Consider the following 10799-nt stretch of genomic DNA (forward strand, 5'->3'; position numbering starts at 1 on the left):
CAATGTACCAAAAATACCCTCTCCGATATTCTTTTCAGTGTGCATCATGTCGATATTGTGTGGAAGAACGAAGTCTTTGAAGTAAGGCAGATCCGAGAAGCATGGCTTGTGAGTCCATGCGTGTTTTGAATTATACCCCTTGAAATACCTTGGACGCTCTGGATCAGGCTCGAGGGCGTTTAACTGATCCATGATCTGTTGGCCTCTCAGCACAGGTGGTGCCAAGATTTTGACAACTTTACCTTTGGTAAAGTTCTTCTTGTCTTTTCTGAACTGATGGTCAGGATCGAGGAACTGTCTATGCAAGTAGAAGCAAGAATACTTCCAACCCTCCTGCAACCAATGAAACTTAAGAGGTGCCTTGCATCGGGGGCATGGGAACCTTCCATGCACACACCATCCAGAGAATAGCGCATACGCCGGCAAGTCATGCATAGAGTACATGTACCACACCTGCATTTTGAAGTTTTGTTTTCTACCGGCATCGTATGTATTGACCCCATTATCCCAAGCTTCTTCCAATTCATCCTTAAGCAGCTAGAGGTACACATTGTATTCTTCCCCGGATAATTGGGCCCTGGAATTATCAACGTCAGAAATATGTTCTTTCTTTGCATAATCTGCCCGGGGGGGATTGAGTGGAATGACAAATACATGCAAACAACTATATTGGGTTGCCGTCATGCCGAAGGGATTAAAACCATCTATGGTGGCGCAGACTCGAGGATTCCTTGGATCCGCCACTTTATCCTGATGCAATCCATCGAAATGTTTCCACGCTTCCCCATCCGATGTGTGTACCGCCATCTTATTCCCATCCGCATCTAGTTCGGTGCTTTTGCCCAATTTGTGCCATGTCATCTCTTTGGCTGTCTCTTTGACCATGAAAAGACGTTGAAGCCATGGTACGATTGGCATACACCGAAGAACACTAACTGCGATTTTGGTTTGCCTCTTCTCACCCATACCGTTGTCTACCACAACATACCTGCAAGACTCGCAATTGGGACAATAGTCCAAGTGTGCATACTCCTTCCTAAATAAGACACATCCTTTCTCACATGCATCAATCTTCAAATAGGGCATCTTAAGTACACGAAGTATTTTGTCCGACTGATACAGGTTTGCAGGCATGACATGCCCTTTGGGTAGGAAGCATCCAAATAGTGTCATCATCGCGTCGTAGCATTCTCTTCCCAAGTTGAACTGAGCCTTCAGAGCCATTACTTGTGCAATTGCATCCAGCTGACAAAGCTGAGTGTGCTAATGGAGAGGAAATTTTGAAGACTCCAACATTTCATAGAAGGACTTTGCAGATTCCTCCATCTCATCTTCCGCATCCCGAGCATCATCAAAGTCTTGCACCATGTCTTCGATCCCGGTACCATGCTCGTCGGTGCGACGACGGACCACCTCAGCTCTGATACGTTGTATAGACTCACCATGAAATGTCCACACCGTATAATTACGCTTAAAACCACTCCTCTGTAGGTGTTTAATCATTGCACCCTCTGTAGTCTTTTTATAGTTGTCGCATCCAGGACAGGGGTAATAGTTTCTTTCCTGGCCATTTGCAATTGCGGCTTTCACAAATTCCTTGGTTTTTGAAAACCATTCTTTCATCATCTCTTTCTGACTAGGGTCACCGGTGTACATGCATGCACGATCACTCATCTTGCCTAGCTACTAAACACACAAGAAATATATTTATATATAATTTAGCATAGATATTCATGAGTTAATCAAGTACGCCATTTTTATTACGTCCATGCAACCTACACGCTAATAGGTAAAGATAGGTCCTAATCCCACCCGAGTCTGTGTAGATTAGGTTCGTTTTCCCATGCTCTGCTCCGGATCCAACGCATAATTTCAGTAGCACCTCCCCGTTGTCTCCTAATACACGTCTCCGCAATAAACAGAGAGGATGTGTATCCGGAGAACAACAGGGAGGCACTGGCGAAATTATGCATCGGATCCGAAACAAAGCATATCGGAAAACGAACCCAATCTACACATACTCGGGCTGTCCATGGATAACGTTGGACAATTCTAAAGAATCAAGGTTATATATATAAGCAAATGCATGCATATTTATAACAGTAACCCTATCAAACGGGAGACACATACTGGTCACGCATACTGATAAATTAATTTAATTACCTACATCTAGCAAGTTTCATCCGAAAACCGACCAATAGTAAATGAAGGGGCGAGGAGGAGATGACATTTGTACTGACCCACGAATGTAGGGGCGGAGCTCGTAGAATGCACAGGGAGGTCTTCGCACAGCAGACCTCACAGCGATGAGACAACTGTCACATATAAATCCACCCGATCAACACAAATATTTTGTGTTCATTAATAAAATCGAAAAGTATACGACCTAACACAAATATACAGCGTATTAACAGTTGCGTGGAGTTTCGTCCTGGGGTGTCAGGATGTCATGTCCGGGCTTCGTGTCGGGGTGTCGGGGCATCGTGTCAGGGTGTCAGGGTGTCATTTTCTTCTTCTTCCTCTTCTTTTTTTTCCTCTTCTTCCTTTTCTTCTTCTTGCATTTCTTCCTTTTCTTCTTCTTCTTCTTCTTCTTCTTCTTCTTCTTCTTCTTCTTCTTCTTCTTCTTCTTCTTATTCTTCTTCTTCTTCTTCTTCTTCTTCTTCTTCTTCTTCTTCTTCTTCTTCTTCTTCTTCTTCTTCTTCTTCTTCTTCTTCTTCTCTTCTTCTTCTACCGGCAGGAAAAGGAAGAAGGAGAAGAAGAAGGAGGGCTCCTTCTCCTCCTCCTCTTCCTTCTTCTTCTTTTCTTCTTCTCTTCTTGTTTTTCTTCCTTCTTTTCATTTTTCCTATTTCTTCTCCTCTTCTCATACTCTTCTTCTTATCCTCCTCCTCCTCCTCCTCCTCCTCCTCTTCTCCTCTTCTTCCTCTTCTTCCTCTTAATTCTATTTCTATATTTCTTTATCCTCTTCTTCTACTTATTCTTCTTTTCTTCTTTTCTTCTTTTTTCTCTTCTTCTCCTTCTTATTTTTCTCTTCTTCTCTTCTTCTTTTCTGCTTCTTCTCTTCTTATCTTCTTTTCTTCTTCTTCTCTTCTTATTTTCTTCTTCTCCTTCTTATTTTTTTCTTCTCCTCCTCCTCTTCTTCTTCTTCTTCTTCTTCTCCTCCTCCTCCTCCTCCTCCTCTTCTCCTCTTCTCCTCCTCCTATTCTTCTTCTTCTTCCTCTTCTTTCTATTAAGCTAACTAACTAACTAACCTAACTGACCTAACTAACTAACTAACCTAACTAATTTAGCAAGCTAACTAACTAACCTAAACCTAATAAACTAAAAAACTAACCTAACTAATTTAACATAAATAAAAATAAGGAAAAACTAACCTACCCATACAAATTGCATGAGGGGGGGCTCACCGGCGGGGACGGCTGGGGCGTCGTGGGCGCGACTGGGCGCCGGGATGTTGGGGGCTATCGGGTGCTGGGGTGGCGGCGCCGGGGGTGTTGGGACGGCGGGGCGGCGCCGTGGGCAGTGGGGCGGCGGCGACTGGGCTGTGGGGCACCGGGGCGGCGCCGGGGCGATCGGGCAGTGGCGCGACAGGGCCGGTGGGGCAGCAACGGTAGTGGCGGCGGTGGGCGTCGGGGAGAGGAGTGGAAGAGTGGGTGGAGCGTGTGTGAGTGAGTGAGAGAGGGGCCGGGGTGGGGCAAAGAGCAATTACAAACGTTAGCTCTTTGTCGTCCGCCGGCGGGCGGCAAAGAGTCTAAACTCTTTGTCGTTTGTCTCCGGAATCTTTGCCTTCCGCTAGCAGACGGCAAATAAGAGACTCGAGTTTGACATAACGTCCCCGCAGTTAGGTGGGCCCTACCTATAGCTTTGCCGTGTGCGGCTAACGACAAAGAAGTGACTGATGGAAAGACGTTCTATGGCATCAGCCAGTTATTTGTCGTCCGCTTTGTGGAAGCTGACGGCAAAGACACTCTTTGCCATCAGCCAACAAACGGCAAATATCTGGTAGACACCAAATAACTGAATTCCAGTAGTGTCTTCTTCTTCTTCTCTTCTTCCTCTCCTCCTCCTCTTCTTCTCCTCCTCCTCTTCTCCTCTCCTCCTCCTCTTCTTTTCTTCTCCTCCTCCTCTTCTTTTCTTCTCCTCATCTTCTTTTCTTCTCCTCTTCTACTTCTCCTTTTTTCTTCTACTTCTCATCTTCTTCGACTTCTCCTCTTCTTCTCTTTTTCCTCTTCTTCCCCTCTCCTCCTCTTCTTCTCTTTTTCCTCTTCTTCCCCTCTCCTCCTCTTCTTATTCTCCTTCTTCTTCTTCTTTTCATCCTCTTCTTCCTCTAATAATTCTCAAACAGACTTAACCTAAAACCTAATTCTAAATATTAGTAACACTAATAATTCTAACAAAAAAACAGAATTAATCCAAGACAAAATTAAAAAAAGATTATTCGCTCTCCTTCCTCCTCCTTTTCTTCCTCTTCTTCCTCTTCTTCGTCTCCTTCCTCTTCTCCTCCTGCTCTTCTTCCTCTCCTCCTCTTCTTCCTCTCCTCCTCCTCTTCTTCTCCTAATCTTCTATTACAGCAGTGTAGTAAGAGCGGTCGGGTTACGTGGAGCGGGAGAGAGGGGCGTCGGCATCTGACGGCAGCAGCGATGACTGTAGGAGGGTGTGGCGGTGGTGACTGCAGGAGGGGGTGGCGGCGGCTGCGACTGCAAGAGGGAGTTGGAGGCCCGAGGGAGTTGGAGGCAGGAGTGGAGGGAGTGGAGGAAGAGGAATTTTTTTGGCCGGTTTAGTAAACATAGGAGTAGCGCCGGATTGAGGCTAGCGCTACTGCTAACTTATTAGTAGCGTTGGATCTTATCCAGCGTTACTGCTAAATGCCCCAGGGCAGTTAGGAGTAGCGCTAGTTCGAACTAGCGCTACTACTAACTTAACAGTAGCGCTAGGACAAATCCAGCGCTACTAATAACATTATTTTCTTCATTATTTTTCCATATTATTATTTTTCTTAATTATTTTTTCTATTTTTTATTTTTCTTTTCTTTTTATTATTTTCCTTTCCTGTTCTGTTTACTTTCTTTTTCTTTTGTATTACTTTCTCCTTTTTGTTTGAATCCCGATGGCCTCGCACGCAATCGATGACTAGAACGTCTCCCTCCCGGGCACACTATGCGAATATTACCGGAACCATGTGTACTTTCGTACACAAAATGCAATCATATATATAGATTATTGTTTCTCAGCTACGTCGAAGACGTTTCACGTTGAGCTTCTTTTCTTTCTTGTTCGTTGTGTTGATTCTTCTTTTCCGGCACCATGGAGTACGGTCTTTCTTAAGGTAATGTAGTCTTGATTCTTCTTTTCACGTATGCTTCATCGTCATCGTTATCTTTCCTCTTCGGGTTGCCGTATTGGTCATAGTCTTCCTCGTTGGCGACGCCATCCATTCCGACGATGTTCCTTTTGCCTCTCCTCACGACAACACGACTGGGATTGGTCGAGTCGGTTATGAAGAAGCATTGTGTCACTTGCTTGGTGTGTATCCGTGGCTCAGTTTTGACGATGATGTGAACGTTCATGGTAGCGCTCTTTGCGTCGGGTATAGCCATGGTAGTGAAATACTTGTTTTCTCTTATGATGACCTTAGCCCACCTAACACGGAACATCGTCGCATCGTGCTTTCCAACATAGTTAAGCTCCTAGATATCTTCGACCCTTCCGTAGAATCTTTCAGTTGTGCCATTGGAGTTAGTCATGCATTCAATCGTCACCCCTCAGTTGTGGTAATCACTGTCCATGTCTTTGGCCTCCTTGTAGGATGTGTACCCATTGACATTGTATGCCTCAAAGGACACGAGTTTGGGCGTGGGGCCCTGTGCTAAGACATGTATGAGAAACCCGTCCGCACTTCCCTCTTCGAGGAGAATAGCACGAACCTGCTAGTTGAACCAACGCAGGAAAGTGGCTTTGTGCTCTATAGTAACTTCGTCATCCGTCTTGCGCATCCCCTCATCACGGTACTTCTTTGCGATGATTTCTTTATGCAGTGTCACATAATCATCTACCACATCTAGGTGTTGTAGCACTACTAAGTTAGCCTTGTCAAAGTCATCCCGTCGATCTGAGTAGTCCACGTGCAATTCCCTCCAAACGTTGTTGTGACCTTATCCTCCGAGCCTCCCATGGTGCTTGTTCACATGCAAACCAACAACAAGGTCTTCTTTGCCTGTATAATCCTCACAAAAGGAGATGCACTCTTGGGTTAGATACCCCTGGACAATGCTCCCCTCGGGAAAGGACATGTTACGAACGAATCCTTTGATGACCCCATTCATCCTCTCAAATGCCGTCATGTTGTGAAGGAATGTCGGCCCGAGGTCGATGATGTCGTCCATGATGTGGACACACAGATGCACCATGACGTCAAAGAACGCGAGCTGTAAGTACATCTCAAGCTCACATAGTATGACAACGATCTCTTCCTGTAGCCTTCAGAGCTACTTCACACTGATAGACCTTCGAGAGATAACATGGAAGAAGTTGTACAGACCGGTAAGTGTCTCACGGAAGCGCTTATCCATTATCCCTATAATGGAAACCAAGAGTATCTGCGCCATCATCACGTGATGGTCATGAGACTTCATCCCGGTGAACCCTTTCTTCTTGGTGTCTAGAAATCTGCTTATCTTCCCACATTAACCGGAACTGACTTTGATTCTCGTAAGGCACTTGAGGAATTGATTGATCTCCTTCGGACTTCAGGTGAAGCAAGAAGAGGGGAAACATTTCTCCTCCTTCTTCTTGACTTTTCTTCCCCATGACCCCGCCGCCGTCTCCGTCTCTTCCATTGACTTTTTACGGGGCACGTGGAGATCCCCCTGATCTCCAAACCCTCCAAGTCTTTCCTTGCCTTCGGCCCATTCTTAGTCTTCTCCGACATGTTCATTAGTGTGGAAAGCAAGCTCTTGAGGACATTCTTCGTGATATACATTTGATCAAGGCAATGAGGGGTGTCATGATTGGGCCAGTACTCCAAGTCCCAGAAAATAGACCTTGTTTTCCATACCTTCGGCAGCGGCTCCGGCGCCTTTTGCATCTTTCCCGGTGTGGGGCACTATTGCCAGTTATTCAACAACACATTGATTTCGACGCAGCTCCTCTTACGTGGAGGTCCTCGATGTTCAGCCAAACCATTGAGTAGATCTCCACATTTTCTCAACGGGTCATCCTTTTTGAGCCATCTACGACGCCCCATGTACACAATTTTCCCAGACCCGCCATCTTTTGTTGACATAAGGTGGTGAGATGTTGTATCATCCATGCACCTGGTGCATCTGCATTGTTAGTGGCACACCTGACCTGAGTTGTACCCGTAACCGAGATAGTCATGCACCGTCATCATCAGCGCAATTCTCGTATAGAAATAATCTCTTGTGTTGGCGACCCATGTCTTGACCAAAGATTTCCATAACGTGTCTAGCTCCTCTTTCAGAAGCTCCATATATATGTTAATATTATTTCCCAGTTGTTTCGACCCTTGAATTAGCATGCTCATTTGTACGTACTTTGTGTTCATGCACTTCCATGGGGGAGGTTGTACATCCATACAAAGATGGGCCATGTGTTGTGGTTGGTGCTCTGGTTTCCAAATAGATTCATGCCATCGGTACACACACCAAGAACGATGTCCCTTGCATTTTCTCTGAAAAACGATATTCAGCGTTGAATGCTATCCACTGGCTAGCATCTACGAGGTGTCTCAGCTTTGGATCATCTCCATCATCGGGCTTCTTCCTGTCCGCATGCGAGTGCATGAGCTTTGCTTCCTTAGGTTCTATGAAATACCGCTGCATACGGGGAGTGATCGGAAAGTACCATACAACTTTTCGAGGAGCTTTCTTTCCTACCTTCCTGTATCGAGAAGCATTGCACTCTGGACACCTAGTTTTTTCCGCATGCTCCCCCCATTATATGATGCAATCGTTGATGCCTGCATGGTATCTATTGTGCGGCAGATCAAGAGGGCAAACGATTTTCTTGGCCTCATCGACACTAGTAGGACACAGGTTCCCCGCGGGAAGAACATTATTATCTGTAGATACTTCAAATGCTCATCGAGGCTGTTGTTTTTCCATTTATTTTTGTCCTTCGTCTTTAGAAGTTCGAGCGTCAAAAGTCAAGCGGGTAACCTCGGGATCACAACCGTCAGATAATGGAGTCTTCGAGTCTGCTTCAAGTTGCGCCAGCTTGGCCTCCTCTCTAGAAGCAAGTCTGTTGCTATTTGTACTCTTGCGAAGGAGGTCTCGAACATGAGAGTCCTACATGACTGAACTTAGTAGCGCCTCTTCCCCGCCATGTCCGGACTCTACTTCTTCGTCGTGTCCAGAATCTTCTCTAACGCCATTTCCGGACTCTTCCCCGTCGCCGGGTCCGGACTCTTGCCTGCCGCTGTGTTCGGATTGTTCACCGCAGCCGTGTCCGGTGCCATTGTCTTTGTGTCGATCGGTCATCTCTTTGTTTAGACACATGTCCTTATTCCCTGGCATGTGGACGTCCTCATCATCATCTTCACTTATCCAAAGAGTATAGCCATCCATGAAACCATTGATCAGCAAGTGGGCCTTCAAACTGCAACCATCAGAAGGGTCGAAAATTACTCCTTTGCATTTTGTACACGGACATCTAATCAAAGTCCATTTATTTGCATACATGTCCATCACAGCCGATTGCAAGTATCACTCCACCTTCCTACCGCTCACCTTCATGACTGCAAGGTATAGCAAGAAAAAGGGTCATAAACAAAATGCATGCATATAAAAATTTGGCATGACCTTGCCTAAAAATAGGACATATTGAGTTTGCTCGAAATTGCCCAAAACGGAAATAAATCGACATTTTGGCAAAACATAAGCAACTCGCAGTTCATGTCACTCACACAAATCACTTCATATTGCAAACACACATATTCACATTATTTAAATGCACAACTTTTTACTCACCTATATATATATCCCGAGAGGGATTGTGCACGGCTAAATAAATAGCTAGATCTAGTTGTTGTGAGGAGAGATGACTCTAGCTAACTAGGGGAGAGGGAGAAAGATGACCTAGCTAGATAGATCTATATGTATGGAAGGAGGGAGAACCAAATAAGTGTGGAAGGTAGCTACAGTGATAAGGCCATATTTATGGAGGAGAATTAATTAAGGTGGATGGGGCATTAATGGGGAGAGAAGATAGGTAGAACGAAGAGACAAGAAGGGCAACAATGGTGGAGAAGTAACTTAGAGAGAGGAGAGGAGAAAGGAGGGGAGAGGGACAAGGGGTGGGAGGAAGGGGGAGAGGGGTGTGTGTGGGTGAAAAGCTGCCCACAGCCACATGTAGAGTAGCACTTTCTGTCAAGCCAGTGCTACTTCTAAGTTGGTTCAATAACAGTAGCGCTGGTTCCACACGGGCGCTACTGCTATGGCACTTAGTAGTAGCGCTTTTCACAAGCGCGTGCTGCCACTATAGCTACTTTCGGTGGCCTTATTTGGCCCCTTTTAGCAGTAGCGCTGCAAATAGTTGCAGCGCTACTGCTAAGGCTATTAGCAGTAGCGCTTAATATTTCCAGCGCTACTGCTACGTAGTAGCAGCGCTGGCTATTTTATAGCGCTACTACTAGGATCCTACCGAAAAGTTTTTTTCTACTAGTGTTTGTTTTCATTTATAGAATTTTCATTATAGATATTTCTATTGTCAAACATGCCACTCTGTTAAAAGCTTTTGCACGTGTCTACTCTATTTTTTACTAAGTCTAAGAATCTATTTTCTTCAGATTGCCATGTTGTGTTGATGATAGCTAAGTTTCTGTGCATATTTGGATGATGCTTGTATGGAGTTATTTGTAGTCCATCATGTCGTCTATAGTGCTGCAATTTTCATGACATTATCTCTCCTACAGCATATGTTTTTCTTGCTGCAATATGCCTTCAGAATAAAACTGATATGTTAAAAACTGTTAATTTTTAATAAGTCTGAAATTGTGTCCTAGTAGCCCTCTTGTGAGCTCATTTACTAATGGTCCATGCTTCTAAATTTTTTTATCATGTGAATGGATTATTTTTCATCATGTAAACTATGGCCCCATGTCTTGTTTGTGCATTTTAGATTCCTATAGCTTGTTGTTTTCATGTGTGCAAAATGTCATGTTGTTGTTTTGGACATATTATCACTATAACTTGTGTTGGTTGTAATTGTTGAACCATTGCTCCGTTTTGAACATGCCATCTATGAAACCTGCCTATAATTTCATGTAATTTAATAATATCTTGCTGCATCCATGATTTAACATGTTTGTGTTTATTGTTTGCATGCATTTTGCATTCATCACATGTTCATCTTGTGTTGCATATCTTTAAGACCGTAAGTCTGTTTTAAATTATCTCTATATGTAAGTCACATAGAATGACGTGTAGAATCACATGGTGCATTTTGTTTTCCTATTTAATAAATATAAAATATGTTTTAGGAAGATTTGGACCAATTTCTAAATTAACATATGGTGTTCTTTCGGGAATACTATAAGTTTTATCCGACCTCATTTAAAATGCCTAGATAGATAGCTTATTTATGCTTCATCTCTTGCCAAGATTAACAACATTTAAACTTGTCAAGTAAATAAACGAGAGTGAATTAAATAATTTGAACGTGGAGTTTCGTCAATTTGCAACCCGTTGCATATTGAGCTCCACTTAATGTGTGGAAGTTGATTGTTGTGATTGCCATGTCACGCATAATTAAATGGACAAGCATTACATTTGATTGTGCATTAT

The sequence above is a fragment of the Hordeum vulgare genome, chromosome 4H, assembly GCF_904849725.1.
Source record: "Hordeum vulgare subsp. vulgare chromosome 4H, MorexV3_pseudomolecules_assembly, whole genome shotgun sequence".
Classification (NCBI taxonomy): Eukaryota; Viridiplantae; Streptophyta; class Magnoliopsida; order Poales; family Poaceae; genus Hordeum; species Hordeum vulgare.